The sequence below is a fragment of the Rhipicephalus microplus genome, chromosome 3, assembly GCF_043290135.1.
Source record: "Rhipicephalus microplus isolate Deutch F79 chromosome 3, USDA_Rmic, whole genome shotgun sequence".
Lineage (NCBI taxonomy): Eukaryota > Metazoa > Arthropoda > Arachnida > Ixodida > Ixodidae > Rhipicephalus > Rhipicephalus microplus.
The window spans coordinates 269334387-269356020 of record NC_134702.1 but is presented as its reverse complement, the minus strand read 5'-3'; the positions used below and the strand labels follow the sequence as shown (position 1 = coordinate 269356020).

Here is a 21634-nt window from a genome sequence, read left to right as displayed (position 1 = left end):
AAAGGTTACGGTGTTAAGAGACACCGGTAGCTCCACGGTTATCGTGCGGAGAAATTCGGTACGGGAAAGTGAGTTAACAGGCAAAACGAAACCAGTTTGCCTAATTGACCGTACGGTTCGGATGCTTCCCGAAGCAGAAATCGAGGTTGAAACCCCATACTTCAGCGGGAACGTTACCGCTCTATGCATGACGACCCCTCTGTACGACCTTGTCATCGGAAACATTGACGGGGCGCGAGAACCGAATGATCCGGAATATTTGGAAGAAGACCCTAAGATAGAGCCCTCGCCGACCCAGCGACCGTGAGATACAGTAGAGGAGCATCCCGTGACGGATCTCACTAGAGCCCAAGGTGAAGCCGCAGCGCAAGAGACCGCGAATGAGAAGATGATCGTGCTGAATGAGTTCACGTGCTGGGCAGCTGGACGTACGTCGGCACGACCTCAACCGACCGACAGTGTAAAGGTGACGCAGTCGGCCAGTTAGGCCCAATGTCGTGACATGAACAAGCGGGTGAATAGTCGGACAGGATCGGTTGAGCATCATGACCCGTTAACGGTGTGGAAAGTGACAACGATGGCTGAGACGCCGCCTCAGATGCTGTCATTGGGAAGGGCTCACCGAATAAGAACGAGGAAAAACAAGAAGAGGTCGAGCGAGTACCGCAAGAAAGGGCGCAAGCGCCGCGCAAGGTACACCGGATAGGTGCTTAGGTGGAATCGGATTGTGTTTGGCAGGGCTGAGTGCTATATGTTGTGTTAACGTTCTTGTTATCCTGTGTCACAAGTGTCGAAGTGTTTTTGCTGTGACGTGATGTATAGTATTGTAGAATTGTGGTAATGAGAGCTTTGTATATTTGTAATGTTTGGAATATGTGATGGAGCATTGTATTCATGTACCTGTGGCTATACTCTATGTGTTGTGAGTTTGAATTGCAATGTACAGTTGTATTGAGTGATCTATTGTGAATGTGAAGTGTCATGAGCGACGGATTGTGTTACAGTCTGTGAGAGTGTTGGGTGACTGTTCGCGCTCGTTTGTGTGGTTTTGAATATTATGAGATAATATTCTTAAAGTGGGGGGGTAGTGTCACAGAACGAGCGCTCAAAAAGAGCGCGCCGCCAACTCCTCGCGACGAAACCCAGGAGTGACGCCACGAGGTCAACAATAAAAAAAACAAACATCCAGACTCCCCGGGCGCGACTCTCTCCCTCGGAAGCGTAGATTCGCCGACGAACCTTCTCACCCCACAACGGCGGCCGAGCAAGAACTCGAACTTTCTAGATAGAAAGGGGCGTGGTGAGGCCGGGTTGAGCCATCAATCGCGGACGGCCTTCGATCCGTCTCGCCCTCTCCCCAGCCTTCGCTGCGTATCGCGCCGACGAAATAATGAGAACTTTCTGGAATCTCGCGCGGAAGGTATTTAATCGAGCAGCCGAGACGAAAGATGAGGAGAAGACGGAAGTTAGCGCCAGAGCGCGTAGGGGTTCCGCCGTGTAGTCGGCGAAGGTTTTGTCCGTGGAGACAAAGCAGGAGAAGAAGATGATTTCCACCAGAGGGGTGACGACTCGAGCTGCAGGCAAGAGTGTGTGTTTACCGCTATCGAGCGAAGACGCGTGGCAACAGCTGCGTGGGTGAAGCCGACGTGTTTCCGGCGAAGAAGTTTAAAGCTTGGAGAGTGGCCAATTAAAGACGCGAGGTTTTCTGGAAGAGAAACTTCGAGGGCAGCGGAACGACAACAACGCTGGACTTTGAGTGAGTGATTCTCGGAAGAGTATCATCCAGACTTTTGTCCCAAGAACTTTGGACTGAATAGGTTTCCTATCTCTTTAGTCTTTAAGTGTCTTGGTTGTTCAATGCATGCGACTGCATTGTAGTGCGTATTATTCTCTGTGTTCGTTGTTTCAAGTGTGGCTGATTGTACTGTGTAGTACGTTGTTTGTTTGGTGACATATTGCACTCAACTATTGTGAAGTGTGCATACTTGTGTGTTGTTTTGATCTGCAATTATTGAGAATATAATTTCGTTTGTCTATCCACTCTCGGCTCTGACTTGTTCTTTGGGCCACAGCCGGCATCCGCTGGCGTGCCAAAAAGGACCACTTCTAAATTGTCTACGCTTTCGTGGTGCGGTTCGGGGGGCCGATACCTCGGCCCTTGGAATTAGCCCGGCGATCGCCTCCCTAATTAACGGGACCTGTGTGACATCAACAGTGAGACGAAATTTACACCACGTGGGGCTCCAAGTGAAAATTAACTTTATACCTGAATCTAGAGCAAACAAACAGCTTTATGTGGCAAGTGTTATCACTGGGCTATTCCACGCCATCTCTTCAAACCTTGACGCTCAACCATTAGAGATTAGCTTTAAAAAATTGAGGATCATCTATTTATAGAGCAAGTGGTTTTCTCTTGAAACGTTTCTTGACATACAATTTCAGTACCGTAAGACGCATGGCAATTGTTTTCGGAAGGCTTGACTCGTAAAATGTATAGCCGAAAAATCCGTTCTACATTCTCAATAAAATGTATAGAAGATCACTCCTATATTAAAATAGAGAAAAGTTTGTCCAATTGCACTGGGGTGTCCTTTTAACTTGAAATGATTTTACGAACCCTTTCACAAATGTTTATTGCTGCCTTAAGAAAGAGAAATATGGCCCAGCCCTGCCATAGTGGTCTAATGGCTAAGGTACTCGGCTGCTGACCCGCAGGTCGCGGGATCGAATCCCGGCTACGGCGGCTGCATTTTCGATGGGGGCGGGAATGTTGTACGCTCGTGTGCTCAGATTTGGGTGCACGTTAAAGAACCCCCGGTGGTCGAAATTTACGGAGCCCTCCACTACGGCGTCTCTCATAATCATATGGTGGTTTTGGGACGTTAAACTACACATATCAATCAAATCAGAAATATGGCACATAGTGCAGATTTTTTCCATAGACAGAAAATAGTGAAAAGAAATAGATTGTATTAACGAATTGTCAAGTAGTTTTCCTGTAGGCTAAAAATCAATTTAAACATACGTTATGCAAAATACTGTGGACAACTGGCGGCAAAATTTGCTAAAAAAGCTTTTTTTCCCCATAAGTGTTCGTAGGATTAACACGTACTGACGTGGTCCAGGTAAAAGTATGTCATTTAGTAGTGATTTTTATTGCGTACTGACTGAAAGTTTTTGTTTACTGTTTTAGGTGAGAAAATTATTCACTAGTTATCTTCGGCTTATCTAAGTTATCTGTGTGCACGTGTTCATACCTTGTAACAATGGATCCTAGCATGAAGTACAAGCTGCGTGGAAGCGAGGAGCATTTAGAGAACATATTGGGCTTTGTTCAGGCAAATTTAAGTGATTTATTAGGAAGTATTAGCTTGGGTCCCCATCAAAATGCCGAAAATGAAGGCACCGATTTATTAAAAATTGGAATGTCAAAAAGCTGAAAATTTTAAATGCCATAAAATCGAAACATCTAAAACAACGAATGCTGGAGAATTAAAATGCTGAAAAGACGTACTGAAGGAAATATCTTGACCCATGCACGCGAATACCCCTGATTCGGAGGGAAATGGACGAAGATCTGGTAAGTTGTGTTCCCAAAAAGAAAAACCAATAAATAGTTTGTGGCAGTTGTGGTTATGTTTATGCTTTTGACAACAAGGTGTATTCTAAGCACTATTGGAGGTGCGAGAAGTGAGGATACTGCAGCGCCAGAGTGACTACCGACTTTCCTGTAGAAGGTACTCGCATGACAATCTCGAAGAAAGTGATCTACGACAGTCCTGCACTTTCGGCTTATTGCTACCATGAAGATGAAGCAAGCCTGGTTCGAAGACATCGTCAAGGGAGCGACAACCGCGCCGCTTACAGAGCAAGAAACAAGGGTTAAGCAAAATCGCTTGATGCTGCTCTGGGCAACCCAGACAATGACAACGTTTCATGTTTTCGACAACGACTTGCACACAAGCTGTTTGCGATAAGCAAGAAATAACTCTGATGTGCGATTGGAGACGGAAAAGCATATAGTTTGCTATTTGTACGAAGGCTTGAGATAAATGTAAAGGGACAACTGGAAATGAGGGTGAAAGAGTGTGCTGGCGTAACCTTTGATTTAGCTAGGTACTTCATCTTCCAGTATAGCTAGGTGACGCAGACATTTTGATATTTCGGCGTTTTGAGTTAGGTGTTTTGATTTTTTGACATTTTACACTTTCGGTATCTTGTATAATCGGCTTTTTGATTTTTCGTTGTTCTAAATTTCGGCATTCTAATAGTTCGTCACTTCGATTTTCGGCGTTTCGAGTGTGCCATGATTATAGCTTTAGGCAACAAAAAAGGCGAACTCTACCCAGACGCATTTACACATCGTGCAGCTCTCCGCTTACCGGGAAGTGATACCAACCTGTGCGACAAAAACAAAGAATCTATGAAAATAAAAAAAAATGTTGCATGGCAAAGAAGTCACAGTTATGAACTAACTGAATGGTATTTAAGGTACCATGTTTAATTAACTAGTAATCATCTGTTGGTTTATAATTTCAACTCATTCGCCGCGACGCATACCTTTTTTATTTTCGCGAATTATTCGCTCGTTGTGCTCTATCAATATATAAATCTTCGGGTGTAATAAACGAGGTGCTTGGCACGTCCGTATCCCTTCACAGTGTCACAAGAGATCCAAGTGGTGCACTCTAAAAGTATTCGAATTCCTCGATGACTAAAAAAGCTAATACTTGCGCGGAAATAATTTGAATAAGTACTTAGAGAGCTGGATATGCTGTGTAGATGTTTCTCGCGTCCCCTCAGCTTGCACTTAATGCTAGGATGCATTGCTTGAGGTATGAACCAACCATCTTCATGTGAACACATGCGAGGACTGAAATCAGTGGAACGCCAATTGAAAATTAATTAACTCACTAAAAACAAAAAAAAACCTTTTATGAAAAAACTTACAGATGGTACATAGGGCAGGCTGCTAGCAAATGCGCTGTTAGTATATTGCTGTCTGGGCACATCAATGTTGAATTTAGAGCCTAATGCGGCGCGTCATTGGCTCAACATCTTTCTGCAGAACATCACAGTGGTGATGGCGATGGTCTACATGTCCTTAAAATAGCAGAAGTGGTCTCTTACAGCGTGCTTCGCTTTTCCAACTGTGTCAGGCGTATAGTCTTCAATGCAGCCCCCTAGAATAGGTTAAATTGAAGGACTTATTGAAGAAGAGATACAAGCCAGTTTTCTTTTTGTACCAGCACCAAAAAGCACATCGGCACTACTGCCGCGTGCTCTACATAGCATCAGTCAGTTAATAGACAAACGCCATGATGAAAAATAGCACTGGGAAAAGTGCATGGTTTCGCCCTACACCCTCAAGACTAGAGGGTTTCGTTACACTGGCCGTACAGACAATAGCATAGAGGCTTTTACTTGCCGTCTTCGCGCTCTCGATGGTCAAGAGTTGTAATGTGCAACATCTGTTCACCGGGCCCCAGTGCATAAACCAGGTTTTTAGGAAAAATATGTCGCTTCTTTTAATAAAAATATGCCGGAGGGTAAATGTCTGGTGATAGAATGCTATAGTCTGTAGGAAATGCTGTCACTGCGCTGATACGGATTATTGTACACCATTCTATAGAAGCGGCAGCAGGCCTTAAAACTCATGAACCATGGAAAAGCGCAGACAAAGAACAAGTACTTTCACGTGCGAACTTAGTTTAAAATATGTTTGAGCAATTTCCTTTTTCTTGGAGTATAATTTCTAGAAGTCATGCGCGGCGAATAAATATTTGTAGTACTTTAATCGAAATTTATGCGACTAAAAACCGCCTCTTACCTCAGCTATATAATAAAAATATACTAGAATTACAAGACTTTCAAAGAAAAGAAGGTATGGCATACACTGCACGCCTTTTTATAGAAGATGCACGTTACGTAGGTCATTGCGACCACTACCGATTCCCTCTCGGAGTGAAACTGTGTGTGCTTTGTGCGGGTCTGTAGAAGACGTTAAGATCAGGCTCGCTGGCTCGGCGCCGTTTGGACGCGGGGGACGATTGCAGCTAAGCCTACCGTGATTTGTTCTGGGTCAACGCTCTCGAGGTGCGCCAAAAGCGGCGACAACACGAAAGTCATACTTCGAATTCTTTAGGGCTGTTCCCTCCCCTCGTCAAAAACTAATTGGACACGCCTGACTGACTGACTGATGGCCTAGGAAGAGCTGTAGGAAATCGAGGCTGCTTGATTTGTTCGACGTGCCACGAGACGCGCTGAACAATTAGCCGAGAGCTTGGGATCCGTCGTCAGGTATGTTTCCCACACTCTGTGGTGCTTTCAAGTCTTCCATTCCCACAGGCACTAGCCTGCCTAGCGCTGCTGACCCTATTCTGCACATGCGATGCAACGTTATTGCACTGTGCTGTGTTGTGCGAATTATCATTATGACCTACGTTGTGTTTCTCTCTCGCCGTGTGACAAACTGAACGTGCACCTTCTCTCTTTCCTGGGTTGAAAAGAAGGCAGTGTTTGACATTCTCTCTTTCTCCCTCTCTTGTTTTTTTTAAATCCTTATTTGCTGCTCCCTGCGCTCCCTGCTGCGCTGCAGAAATCAGGTGCCTTCTTCAAACCACTACCCCCCCCCCCCCCATTTGGGGGACGGAGATAAAGACGTCAATTTTTTTGGACTGCCCTGGACTTAATGGACATGCAGTCTGTCCGTTTACAGTGATCTGCAAGGCGGCTTTCCTGTGAGGTTTATTTTCTAATCCAAAACTTTCGTTCACAGACTGTTTTTTCCCCTCAATGTGCTTTTACCTCTTCGAATTCAAGCGAATGCACGTGAGCACGCGAGTACAACAAAATGTCACCTCTCCTAATTCCAGCGAAGGCACGCGATTACAAGATCTCAAAAGGGGGAATGGCAAAAACGAAATGAGTGAGAAAATCAGTCTGTGAATTAGAGTTTTTGGTTGGAAAACTAACCTTACAGAAAATCTGTTTTGCAGATTATTGCAAACTGTCAATTGTTTTCACCTGCGGAGAATTTTGGGAAGACCAGGACTTAAAACGCGAGCACCAAGACGCTCTGAACCAGCTCTCAGAAGCTCCCATCAAGCTTCCATGATGCTACCATCAACATATTGCCACCATTGATAAACGAGCCACTGTGGCTCATACGCGTTTTTGGGCACGAAGAAGAGAACATCTTCGTTGCTCTGGTTCAAGTGAACTCCTGGCTGCAGGTCTTGTTTTGTTCGTGACATTACTGGTGAAGGTGCTGGGTACGTGTACTTCGGCTGTGTCGGCCATCGTGGAGACAGCTACATCTCCCAGAGCAAGAATCAGCCGCCGCCTGCGTGGATTACCCCCTGAATTTGGTCCCTTGGCATCGACACCCAGAAAGATGGCAACTGCGATGATAAGCCAGGTGGTCCAAACCAGCGATGGCCATGATTCTCTTCTCGCCCATGTTTTTCACGTGCCACAGACACCAAAGCCGTTCCATGGAGACATCTTCGAGGATGTTGATGACTGGCTAGACCACTTTGATCGGGTTGCCAGTATCAACGAATGGGACGATGTTCGCAAGCTGCGCCGAGTTTATTTCTACTTGGAGGATTCTGTGAAGACGTGGTACGAGAACCACGAGGGCTCCTTTGCAACATGGCAAGAGTTTAGCCGACAGCTCCGTGACGCCTATCGCAACACCGAAAGGAAGGAGAGGGCCGAACAAGCCATATCCAGCAGAAACCAACGGCCGAATGAACGTGTATCCATGTTTGTCGAGGACATGCTTCGACTCTTCAAGCGCGCGGAGCCTGCCATGCCTGAGGAAAAGAAGGTGCGCCATTTGATGCGCGGAGTAAAAGAACAGCTTTTCGCTGGGCTAGTGCGAAATCCACCGACGACAGTCGCCCAGTTCATCAGTGAGGCAGCTACGATGGAACGTACGCTGCAGCAGCGGTCGTCTCAATACGAACGCCAGATCCCGGCCGCCACATGCGCTATCGGCTCTGACAGCGAGAGACAGACCCTCGCAGACTTCATTCGAAGTATCGTTCGGGACGAATTGCGACAGCTGCAGGCAGTGGGATCCCATCCACCTGTGTCAGCCCTCGCGGATGTAATCAGACAAGAAGTCCGGCAGGCCGTCACACCCCTAGCCCCAATCGCACCGCCGATTCCCGAGGCCCCAGTCCTGACATACGCAGCGGCATTGCGATCCCCTGCGCCACCGGCTACAGATACTGCTATGCGGCCAAGGTACCAGGCTATGCAGCCATTTCACGACACTGCTTCAAGCACACCTCTCGGCTCAAGGTTTTCGAGCCCACCCACCTATTCGCCGTCAATCTCAAGACAAAGTGGTAGCAAGGCAAGCACGTGGCGCACCTCGGATAACCGTCCGCTCTGCTATCACTGTGGCGAAGCGGGTCACGTATACCGGAACTGTCAATACCGGCAACTAGGTCTCCGCGGCTTCCACCCTGATGCTCGATGCCCGCGCTACGGTGAGCGCCCCCGCGAAATTGAAGCCTATCTCACGGGCCAACGTACTCCTTCGACTATTCGGCACCACCAGTCGAGATCACCATCGCCTCGCCGGTCTACGTCACCCAGTTTGCCCTCATCGTCTTCCGCTCCTTTCAGGAGCCGGTCACCAAGTCCCCGCAGGGGAAACTAGGAACGGCGACTTCTGGGGGTGAAGTCGCGGCCCGGCGAATTGTAAAAGACCCTCCTTCGACGCAACGACCAGACGAGGGCGATTCCGGTTTTGCAGTGTTCTCCGACAGCAAAAAGATTGTTTCTGCTGAAATTGCCGTCTTCGTCGACAATCATGCTGTTAACGCCCTCGTCGACACCGGTGCCGACTATTCCGTAATGAGCGCAACACTGGCATCTGAACTGAGGAAGGTTACCACGCCTTGGCAAGGACCTCAGTTGCGCACGGCAGGTGGCCATCTGGTGACGCCTACTGGTATGTGCACGGCACGCATTCGAATACGTACGTCAACATTTGCGGGCTCTTTCCTCGTATTGCGCGTGTGCTCTCGCCCAGTCATTCTAGGAATAGACTTCCTTCGTGAATACGGCGCCGTTATTGACCTCCGTGAATTACTTGTGTCGTTCGAGGATCCTTTTTGCGCTGCAACTGACAGTACGCAATTCCGGAAAAGAGCGCTCCGTGTTACCGACGATTCTCTGACTCTGGCACCTCGAAGCAGCCTCTTTGTGAAAGTAGAATTGGGACAGGACCTGTCTGACGCGGTAATTGCAGAGGCCAATTTGTCTCTCCTTATTTCACAACAAATCTGTGTTGCCCGAGGAATCATTCAGCCTAGCAATAGGCATGCTCACCTGCTGGTCACGAACTTCAGCGACGAATATCGCCACCTAACGAGACAGACTGCCATTGCATATTGTGAAGAACTTGCCGATGCCGATGGTCCATCTACGTTAGCTTCATTTTCATCGAATGGGCACCCTGACGAGGCCTTCGTGAGCACTCTTGACGTAAACGAGAGACTACCTTCAGCTCAACGAGAAAGCCTTTTGCGTATACTTGGCTCATTTCAAGATTGCTTCGCCACTACGTCAAAGGTTAAACAGACACCACTTGCTCAACATCGTATCATCACGGAACCTACTGAGAGACCCATCCGACAACATGCCTATAGGGTGTCGCAAAAAGAGCAAGATGCTATACGTGACCAAGTCCAGCAGATGCTTCAGGACGACGTCATTCAGCCATCGACCAGTCCCTGGGCTTCGCCAGTTGTGCTAGTAAAGAAGAAGGATGGTACGTTGCGTTTTTGCGTTGATTACCGTAAACTGAACAAGGTCACCAAAAAGGACGTTTATCCTCTACCCCGGATAGATGACTCGTTGGACCGTATACGCAACGCTAAATATTTTTCCTCCATGGATTTGCGTAGCGGCTACTGGCAAATCGCAGTGGACGAGCGCGACCGCGAAAAGACGGCGTTTATTACTCCCGATGGTCTGTACGAGTTTAAAGTGTTGCCTTTCGGTCTATGCTCAGCGCCAGCTACTTTTCAAAGAATGATGGATACGGTTCTCACGGGGCTCAAATGGCAATCATGTCTTGTTTACCTTGATGACGTCGTGGTCTTTGCAGACACGTTTGAACAACACGTCCAACGCCTTCGTGCAGTTCTTCAGGCAATTCGAACAGCGGGGCTGTCTCTCAAACCCGACAAATGTCATTTTGGATATGAAGAACTGAAGTTCCTTGGTCACGTTGTGAGCCATGCTGGCATCCGCCCAGATCCCGAGAAAACCCGCGCCGTTGCCACCTTTCCCGTGCCCACAAATAAGCGCGACCTACGCCGATTTCTGGGGCTCTGTGCGTATTACAGGCGCTTTGTCAAAAACTTCTCGAAGATTGCTGAACCCCTCAACAAGCTTACAAAAGACGGTGTCTCGTTTGTTTGGGGTCCCGATCAGTGCCATGCGTTCGACACCCTCCGAAACTTCTTCCAGGCTCCGCCTGTACTAGGTCATTTTGACGAAAGCGCTGACACGGAATTACACACTGACGCCAGCAACGTTGGACTAGGAGCGGTATTAGTTCAGTGGCAAAATGGCGTCGAGCGCGTGATCGCTTATGCGAGCAGAACGTTATCCCCAGCGGAGAAAAACTATTCTGCAACCGAAAAGGAATGTCTCGCTGTTGTCTGGGCCATAACAAAGTTCCGCCCATACTTGTATGGCCGCCCATTCAGGGTAGTTAGCGACCACCATTTCCTTTGTTGGCTCACGAATCTCAAAGATCCCTCAGGTCGTCTAGCACGATGGAGCCTTCGGCTACAAGATTTCGATGTCACCATCGTCCACAAATCTGGGCGGAAACACACCGACGCCGACTGTCTCTCACGTGCACCGGTCGAAATGCTGGTAGTGTTACGCTGCCTTTAGTGTGTAAATAGTGTATATAAACGCTACTCTTATCAGCCCCGGCTACTCTGCTCGACTTCTACCTGAGACTTGGCTAGCTCCTTCGAATACATCACGAGAAAGCAAAAGAGCATGGAGTTGTACAGGCGAAAATGTGCGACAACACATCGCTTTTATTACGTGACATACTCGTTCTCCGCTGCATTCGCCTGCTCGTGTCCGTATATAACGTTCCAGTTTTTATGGCGACGACACACCATTGATTGTGGTCACGTCATTGAATATCAACTAAACAGCGGTTGCATTATTTATTTGCAAATTACATCTCCGTAAATTATGGTGAAGTAATTTATTACTTGGCCACCTGAGCAGCTTTCTAACTCGACTTACTTTTTTATCAAGAATTGAATATAATGTTAAGATTTATTTGGTTGATTCTGAACATTACCTTGGCAACAGAAGTACATCTGTCAGCGACAAATATTCTTCACCTCTACCAGTGCCATTAGGTCCGTTCAAGTTACGTGATGAAAACCTGTTTGCTGGACTATGTCATATATGACATACCGCTGAAATGTCTGTCTCCGCATTATTGACAAATCCAGCCACCTTTTGTGAACTTTCTATTGGCAAGTTTTTTTAATTTTATTTTGTTCTTTTTAAAACTGGTGTCCTCAGACAGGCTTATTACGCCTCTGCTCACAACTGGATAGCCGTTGTTACACGCGGCGCCTGAGCTGACGGGGGAGAGTGGCGTTCTTTGTTCATCAAACAAGTAACCGAATGGCAGCCAGCCTGCTGTCCGCCGTGTATTGTCCATCTTATCCGGGAAGTGAGGTGGCACTCCGACACCATAAGACGTTCGACGAGACGACTACAATGGTTTCTTGGTGTCACGGGTGCAGTGTCATGGACACGCCCCAATCAAAGACCTTGACTTGAGCAAGTGTAAGCAGCACCGTCAGAAATGGTGTGTGTGTCCCGTGATTCAACAGCGCATTCTGGACCCTTTCCCTGATATAGTCAAAACGCACGCTTTATAATGAGCCACCCAGCTTATTAGCAAGAGATCTCTCGCCATGTCTGTACAGGATGTAATAAATTCTCTGTTAAGTTTGCCATCCTACTCCTGAGTGCACATGTGTTCTCTTTTCTCTCTCTACACCCCCTTTCTTGCCCCTGTTTCCCCACACCCAGTGCTGTGCAGCAAACCGGATGCCAAGATACACAAGGTCGTGACGTGGAAAAATGTAGCACACTTCGAATCAAATAATAAATTGTTTATTTGGGCGAGCCTGTACCCAGTAAACAGAAAGTCTGACTACAGTAGCAGTCTTGGACTGATAGCGGTGATTGGAGCGTCGGCCGTCGATCAACTACTGACAAGCAGCGAAGTGCGTCGGAATTTATACTCTTACCACCGAATGTTCTGGCTTTATCGCTGGCGGTGACGTAGGTTCCAGAATAATCTGTACAGTTCGTAGAGTGGGCGTAATCTTATCGAAATTATCTACTACAGTCCTGAAGCTTCTCGAAAACTGCAGGCGCGGTTTGCGCTGAGAATTGCGTGATGTATTGGGTGATAACAAAACTTGAGAAATGGAACGTAGCATTGCCCCCTCTGAAAAAGGCATCGTCCCGATGTTTTAACTAAATATGAAGGTACAAGAATAATGCAACAAAGTACAATGATACGAAACAACAATTATGATACGACAATTACGATACAACAATAATACAAAAAAACACTGTCTCAGTTTGTCAACGCGCATGAAACGGCTTGAGGCGCGCAACATGGACGACTTCAGGTCGTGATCGGCGTCGTTGGGAGTTCGTGATGCTGTCGGGGACCACCTCGTTATAAAGTATGCCAAGACGTCGAACCACCCTGTACGGTCCGAAGTACCGTGGCAGAAGCTTTTCACTGAGTCCACTTCGGCGTATCAGCGTCCACACCCAAACACGTTCACAGGGCTGGTATTCCACGAAGCGTCGTCGAAGATTGTAACGGCGGCTGTCGGTCGTCTGTTGATTCTTGATACGGAGACGCGCGAGTTGTCGAGCTTCTTCGGCACGTTGAAGGTATTCACTCACATTGAGGTTTTCTTCGTCGGTGACGTTGGGTAACATGGCATCGAGCGTCGTTGCTGGGCTCCTTCCGCAGACCAATTTGTATGGAGATATCTGCGTCGTCTCCTGCACCGCCGTGTTGTATGCGAAGGTGACGTACGGAAGAATGGCGTTCCACGTCTTGTGTTCGACATCGACGTACATTGCCAGCATGTCGGCGATTGTCTTGTTTAGCCGCTCGGTGAGGCCGTTGGTTTGTGGGTGGTACGCTGTCGTCCGGCGGTGGTTTGTCTGGCTGTATGCCAAGATCGCTTGAGTTAGGTCAGCAGTAAATGCCGTTCCTCTCCTAGTAGCACAATTACGTTATAATAATGTTACTTTTACGTTCATCTTCAATGTTGAAGCAATATTGTTATGTCATCGAAACTAAATGTTCTGCTAACGTTCTGCATAAACGTAGCAATAACGTTATCTTGAACATGATGTAAACATTATTAAAACGTTATGCTAATGTTTGCATAACGTTAAGAAAAACGCAAGAGTGACGTTACAAGTTAAACTCCCGTAACATTTCTAAAATATTAAGAATTATTGCAAATTATGCGCATGCAACGCTGAAAACAGGCTCAATGCCACATGTATTTTTAACTGAAAAGACAAACTTGCGTATCATAGCTACAGCATGTCTTCAAAATGCAGTAGGGTATTCTAAAGTACATTAAATTATTGATGGAACGTATGTGTGTTAGCGGCTTGTAAATATATGCATGGACTGAACCAGACGGATTCGAAGCAATCTAATCAGCAATTGTAAAGACTTTCTACATTTTGCAGCTGTTCGACAGCATTAACTCAGGTCAACTGCATGTCTTGATTGCAAATATACTTTATTGCATGATGCCCATATATACTTTATTTCTCGATGCTCATCTGAGGCTTGGTTGTGATCAATAAGCAGGCCGCGGCACTTTGTTCTGCAAAAACAACGAATATTCAGGGATTACTGCAGATAATAAACAAACAAAATAGCTTTAGTAGCAGCATAAACATTGCAGATGCTATTGATAAGACAATGAAAACCATTCATCGCCACTGCACAATTATTGCACGTAGATAGATAGATAGATAGATAGATAGATAGATAGATAGATAGATAGATAGATAGATAGATAGATAGATAGATAGATAGATAGATAGATAGATAGATAGATAGATAGATAGATAGATAGATAGATAGATAGATAGATAGACAGACAGACAGACAGACAGACAGACAGACAGACAGACAGACAGACAGACAGACAGACAGACAGACAGACAGACAGACGGATGGACGGATGGACGGATGGATGGATGGATGGATGGATGGATGGATGGATGGATGGATGGATGGATGGATGGATGGATGGATGGATGGATGGACAGATAGATAGATAGATAGAGAGATAGATAGATAGATAGATAGATAGATAGATAGATAGATAGATAGATAGATAGATAGATAGATAGATAGATAGATAGATAGATAGATAGATAGATAGATAGATAGATAGATAGATAGATAGATAGATAGATAGATAGATAGATAGATAGATAGATAGATAGATAGATAGATAGATAGATAGATAGATATGTGGGGTTTAACGTCCCAAAACCACCATATGATTATGAGAGACGCCATAGTGGAGGGCTCCAAAAATTTCGACCACCTGGGGTTCCTCAACGTGCACCCAAATCTGAGCACCCGGGCCTACAACATTTCCGCCTTCATCGGAAATGCAGCCGCTGCAGCCGGGATGGGAACCCGCGACCTGCGGGTCAGCAGCCGAGTACTTTAGCTACTAGACCACCAAAGCAGTGCAAAATAATGCACGTAGCTTTGTAAGAGCTCTGTGAAGTACTTGTTCGCAGCAGCTGTTTTTAAAAACTCGAATTTCGTCCAACCACCAATAATGATCACTGTCAGCACTGCCTTGCAATAGTGCTACCTTCCTGGTCCACATCACATTGGATAGTGTCATGGTAGTCCCTCGATGGTATATGTGGTCACTTGCTGCCTGCTTGCACATGACTGCATTTCAAAATTTAAAGCTTTTGACCCCTATATCACTGAATGGAAGCAGATACCTTGCAGCGCTGCCGGAGCTACGCGGAGTACACTGGCAGTAGACTTGTGAAGTATATATAATATAGCTCCGGGCATAACTGTTTCATTAAGTATATACAAGGGTTTTAGCTGTGCTGCTTGCATGACACGCTGAAGCTATAAGAAGTACATTTGACATGTACTTCACAAACTCTGAATTACTGTAGCCATTACCAGCTGGTAATCGCAATAGCCTCACTAACCAAGATGACCTACAGCAGCATGGCAGCCCCATACAGCCCAGACCATCTGCTTTCACCCAAATTTGTGCTTTTTACTGGTGCTCTACCTAGACAGCAAAAAATAAGCGGTATAACCTGTCATCACTTAGTCTCATCTACACCTGAAGACAAGGCATCAGGTATCTTTGGCGTGGGAAAAATAGTCATCTAACAACCCAGGGATCCAGCTGTACACAATAAACAAAGCTGGTGTAGCCAACGTGCCTAGTAAGACCCCTATGTGCAAAATGAGTCAAGATGGTCAAACTTCTGCACATCATCAGGAACGTGTACAAGTGCATGTACATTGTACACGTAAATACCCTCCCCTTAAAGACGTCCAGCATTAGTGACAAACGCTCGGAGATTTTTGGCAAAGTTTAAATGCAGGTGGCAAAGCTCAGGGCTTGCGAGGATAGACAATGCCACACTCAGCTTCATGAAATGCTGGTAATAACATTTTTCAATTCGCCTTGATGGCACCACAGGTCCAAACTAGAATAAAAAGCTTCGTAACTGTGGCCTTCCATCTTTCCAGTTCGCAAAGTCTTCGGGGCTTACGGGCCATTTCCCGAGGTGTGTGCTTCTGCAAATTTATTAGCATCTCTGACATTTCATTCTGCACACGTACTGGAACCTTTGACTTATGAGGTACTCTATGGACCCATTAGTGAAGCAATTTCCTCACAAACCCTAGGCACACAAGGTGCATGTAATCCAGTGAAAAATCGCTAACCATGCCAATTTTTAACTCGGTCAATGGTGAGTGTCCACGATGGTGCTCTTCCTGATCTTGGTTCAGAAATGATTCATCAGTTCACAGTGGATTATTGAGCTCTGGAAGGATTACTTTCCGAGAGATTTCAGAATAGACTCCTTCTTGAGTGCATTTCTCGCAACTGTAATACTGCCCATGGGCCTTGATGCACTTCAAGAATGCCCTTGCAGGTGCATCACAGACAAATGCACGTACTTGAACTGTAAACTTTTTGTCACCTTGAGTGAAGCCTTCCATTTCCAGCATGCTCACTTAAGCTATAATATCACTCAAGTGGTCCTGGAGGCTCTCAGGTTTTGTGTTTCCAACAAAAAAGGCAATGACGAATGGCTTGACATCACTTTACTCTTCAACAGATGCCAATATTGGCCACAACTGTTTGCTTGAACTCTTTGCAATGGGAAGCCCATCAGTATTTATCAAAAGTGCGATGGTATCACTTGTGATGCTGCCTGCTTGTATCATTTGTTCTAGTGTTGAGTTAATATCAAAGTAGTGGTATAAACCAGACCCATTTTTATTAACGCGCAAGACCTCGGTGTCCCAATTAGGGTTCGTGAGTCACTGGGTAACTTCGGGTGGTGCCTCTTCCATATTTTCAGCAGCAGCGTTAGATGAGATGCACAAGCTTTAGTTTCACAGGCCCAAGCTGCCAGCTCGCTGGCCAATTAAGCTCGGTTGTTCTTCATAAGTTTTTTGAAACTCAACTTCTGCCACGTTGCTGGCCAATCTTGGCTGTTCTACAGCTGATGTGCTTGCAAAAGCATTTGTAGGGTTGACATACTCTTGATTTGAAGCCTCCGTGACATCACTGCTTCTGTTGTCTACTTCATAACTTGCGAAATTCTTATCCTGTTTGGAAAAAGATGAAGTTGCAATGTCTGCGAAGTGTTCGTGCACACATTCAGCAACTCTTCTTTTTCTCTGCCGGTCGCCGACATCTTGTAAATGTCTCCGGTACCGTTTCATATCTGCATATGATATAGCGAGTGTTTTCAATTTAAGTTGACACACAAAGAAAGCTAATAACTACTGCAGTAATACGAGCTTAAGTGGTGATATTATGGCATGCCATAAAAAAGGGGGTACTCAGGATTAATTTTGGCGAGCTGGGAATTTTTCATGTGGATTGAAATGTATAGCTTTGCTTGTACTTAGCCTCTTCGCGATGCGGTGGCCGTGGCCTCGACTTTAGCAGCATGAAAACTGATATACAGCCACGGAGGGTGAAGGGAGAAGTTCAGGGGAAAATGGGAGCTTGAAGACATGAAAAATTTGCGAACACGAGGTGTCGTTGGAACGAACGTTTCGAGAATCGCATTTGTTTCTGCCTGGCAAAACCTTTCAAAATATTGGCTCCAACAACACCCCATGCGCAATCATTTCTGCTCTTCACAACTTAAAGGCTATGCAAATGTCACAAGAGTACTTCTGGTCACAATCAAGCCCGATCACTTCTCGATTGCAAAACCGGTGACACAAGAGCGCTTTTGATCGCAAACAATTGGCCAATGCATTGCGTTACAGCCTGATCCGAATAGAGTTTGGCGCAGACATCGCACAAATAGCGATTGGTGATCGCGATTAAAAATGACTGCACCGGTGTCGCACGAGCAGTTACGATCGCAAAAAGGGCCGATCTAGATAAGGCTTAAGCCGGATCAGGTGCTGCTACTTTGACATCTCCAATTGCGATCAGCCCCTATCGCAACGCGATCCAACTTTCAGATTGCGCTGCGCCAAACTCCATCCGCGGATTGTTTTTTTGTATCATCGTGGCTTCGACGTACAGGGTTGGTCAAAAGTTCTTAGGCCACTATTCCATGTATTCCTAAGGCAGCGTGGCCTGGGAACTGTTGACCCCTCCTGTAATTTCGTGTCAGCCACGGCGCGGTACCGCATGACATTGGTATTACATGCATGCAGTAGTTTCACTTCATTGAGAGTAGCAGCTTTAAAGTGCAATGAACTCATTTATGCTTGCCTTCATATACTATCTTCATAAGCGTGAACGAAAAGCGCGCCGGTCTTGTCGTCACGATCGTCTACGCTCGCCAAGGAAACAGGAGGAAACTCGAGCAACACCAGCAAAATAAAAAACGCTTTCATGGTTGCCAACTCGAGCCAACATATAGAAAAATTAAGTGCTGCATCTGATTAAGACTTCTAGTGCTTCAGCAAAAAAAAAACATTTGCAAAACAAAACGGATTGTTGTTCAATATAGGAAGATTTTGTTATCTAAATAAAATATGTTTATTTTTTTAAAAACATCGGTAAACTTTCACTAGCACCACCTTCTCAGTTGAGCAAAAACAGAGGTAAACGGGGCTGCACCCGTGAACTGGCTTAAATTGTAAAAAAACTAGGTTATAGGCAACGCCGTAGGTAGAGCCGCAAAGCAAGCTGCCTTTGCGCGCTGCAATGACCCATTGGCAAAATTAGCGTCGTAAAAGATCGTAATGGAAACAAATTTTGATGTGGGGAATCGTCCCGAAACGTATGGAGTGTGTGTGCATCATCTGCAAAACTGTCGCTGACATTCGACGCACAAATTGGCCTTCACAGATCTTGAGACTCTCAGCGCTCGCCTACTGTGCTTTTGATTTGATCGCGGAAGGTGGTTGCGTTGATCGATTCCGACCTGTCCCACCTTACGGCATGTTGCCGATAATGTACTAGCTGTGTTCAGCGTGTTTCCCTCCCCCCCCCCTTTTTTTGAAGTTGAAGTTGAAGTTTATTTCAGGCAAAAACAAAAAAAAAAGAAGAAAGGTACAATTTGCCTAGGGGACCGGCGAAAAGGCATAAAAGACTGACAAAGCGCCTGCCCCCTGTAAACCCAAAACCCACCAAATCAACACAGTGCTCAGTGTAAAGTAAAGAGTCAATAATAAATTAAGCATAAATAAGTTTCTACATGCAAAACATGTACAGGAAAACATAAATGAGCGAAAATTTGCGCAGGCAATGAAATCAATAAAGCATATGCGTGTCCGACAAATGAAGCAAACTGTAGAGGACATAAACACTAATGTAAGACATGTAAAATACCTGAAGAAACTTTAAACTTGAATACAAGGTTTCAACAATCAAAAGACAACAACATCAATAAGGAATATGTTTGACCGATAAATGAAACACAGTTTGGATAACATAACCAAACGTTAATGTGATTTACACAAGAAAATACTTCAGGGAATATGAAACAAAGATGGTGACGGTGATTACGTTTGTGTAAATAGGAAGTGTTCCTGTATCTTCTTTTTAAAAATGCCACATGAGACTGTATTGTCAATTAGAGAAGCTACAATCGGTTGTTCGTTCAGGAAATGCGAAATTTCATACAATAGTTTTTGTGTGCTGTAATTTGTACGTGGTTTCTCGTATGTATACACCCAGGGCCGTAGGTTGTGACTGTGATCTCTCGGAAGATGCCTCTGATAAAACCCTGAGCGATCAGTTCGTACCTGTTTATAAATAAGCATTGCCAGTTTTTGTTTCATGACGTTGGTTACCGTAAGTATTTTATGTTCCTTAAAGAGAGGCGCGGTATGATGCCTAAATGACACCCCTGATACTAGTCGTATAGCTTTTTTTGCAAGGTGTGAATTTTGTCAGTGTTTGCTTTAGTCGTATTCCCCCATACAAGAAGACAATAATGGAGATGTGAGTGAACAATGGAATAATATAGTTGTTTTTTCAACCACAGAGGGAGGAGTTGTCGCCATTTGCAGATTATACCCGTGGATCTGGAAATCTTGGTACGAACGTGGTTGGTGTGTAAGGACCAGTCTAAGTGTTCTTGAAAAAGTATCCCAAGAAATTTATGCGCTGTGACACGTTCAATTTTCTGCCCTTCAAATATTATTGTAGGCTCGCTTGTGATTGCCTTATTGCGTGGGCGGAATAAATCATATTTTGTTTTTTTTGGTGTTTAGTTCTAATCTATTACACTTAAACCAGTCAGATAGATGCGTCAGCCACAGGTTTCTTGTTGTTCAAGTTGATTGAGGGAATTACCGGCGCAGAATATATTGGTGTCATCCGCATAGAGAACAACATCGGGTGTTAGCGGCATGTTGAGTAGATCATTGATATGAATCAAGAATAGCAAAGGCCCGAAGATTGATCCTTGTGGAACGCCACAAATGATATTACCTACATTTGATTTAGTGTCGCCGAGACTGGTGTACTGTTGCCGATCGCTTAGATAACTTTTTATAAGTTCTAGAGCCTTCCCTCTAATTCCATATGAAGGGAGTTTCCGTAATAAAATATGGTGCTTAACCGAATCGAACGCTTTTTTGAAGTCGAGAAAAACTCCTATGGTAAGTAATTTATGTTCAAAGTTGTCAAGTATTTTTTTAATATCCAGTAGTGCTGTTTCAGTGGATTTTTTCTTTTGGAAGCCATACCGTTGTTGTATTATCACATTTTCTTGCAATAAGTAATTTGAAAGTCGTATTCATAACTTGCTCAAATAGTTTAGAGAATATAGGTAATAATGAGATAGGCGTATAGCTATTAAGGTCATTTTTATTACCACCTTTAAAGATGACAGATACTTTCGCAATCTTTAGCTCATCAGGAAAAATACCTGAACTAAGAATTGTGTTAGCGATATGTGAAAGCGGCTTACTTATGGTATGGGCAACTGCTTTAATAGGCTGGGGTTTTAAGTCATCCACGCCACATGCACAATTATTTTTTAATTTTTGCAACAGTTTGTATATTTCGGATTCGGATGTGGGAAACAAGAAAACAGAGGATGAAATGTTGCTAGTTACATAAGTATGATTGCTTATCTCCCCAGCAGTAGTCCCACAATCGCCAACTCTAAGGAAGTGTTCATTGAACCTATCTGCAAGTGGTGGACCTGAGCATGGTTCACCGTCTATCACGAGCTCCGATATAACCGATTTATCATCTTTGCACATAAGGTCATTGACCTTTTTCCAAACTTTTCTGGAGTCATTCGATATACCACCAAACATATTTTCGTAGTAAGCGAAACGCGCTTGTTTAATATCAGTGCCAAGTTTATTTCTAATTTTTTTGTATGTAGCTAATGTGTCTAAGCTTTTTGTTCTGATAAATACACTAAACAGACTATCATGCACTTTTATTCTTTTTAAAAGGTGTCAATCTATCCATGTTATCTAGACCTACGGGTTTTTCTAATCGTTGTCTTAGAAAATGCAATGTCATAGAGACCTTTGATAGTGTTTAGAAAGAGGCGGTATGAAGCAACGAGATCTTTGATCTCTGTCACAGAGTTTCAATCTGTACCTTCAACTAAGTGTTGAAAAATCGCAATCTTATCCACAGATATTATTCTGCATGGATTGGTTGTATTCTGAATAGTTTGGTTATGTCTGGACAAGTATGACTTGAAGAAAATAAACAAGGGCAAGTGGTCGCTTAACTCTGCTATCAGTACACCTGCGTCGCATTCACATGGCTGATAGTTTGTAAAACATAAGTCGAGTAGCGTTTCAGATATGTCTGTA

At 45.0% G+C, this 21634-nt stretch overlaps 1 long non-coding RNA gene and 1 pseudogene across 1 annotated transcript in view; one reads left to right on the top strand and one right to left on the bottom strand.

Moving 5' to 3' along the window:
• Window positions 1-21634, top strand: part of LOC142804260 (uncharacterized) — a 376481-nt gene that overhangs the window by 178201 nt on the left and 176646 nt on the right. The gene's annotated exons all lie outside the window — the stretch shown is intronic.
• LOC142802682 (uncharacterized) lies at window positions 15586-17095 on the bottom strand (annotated as a pseudogene).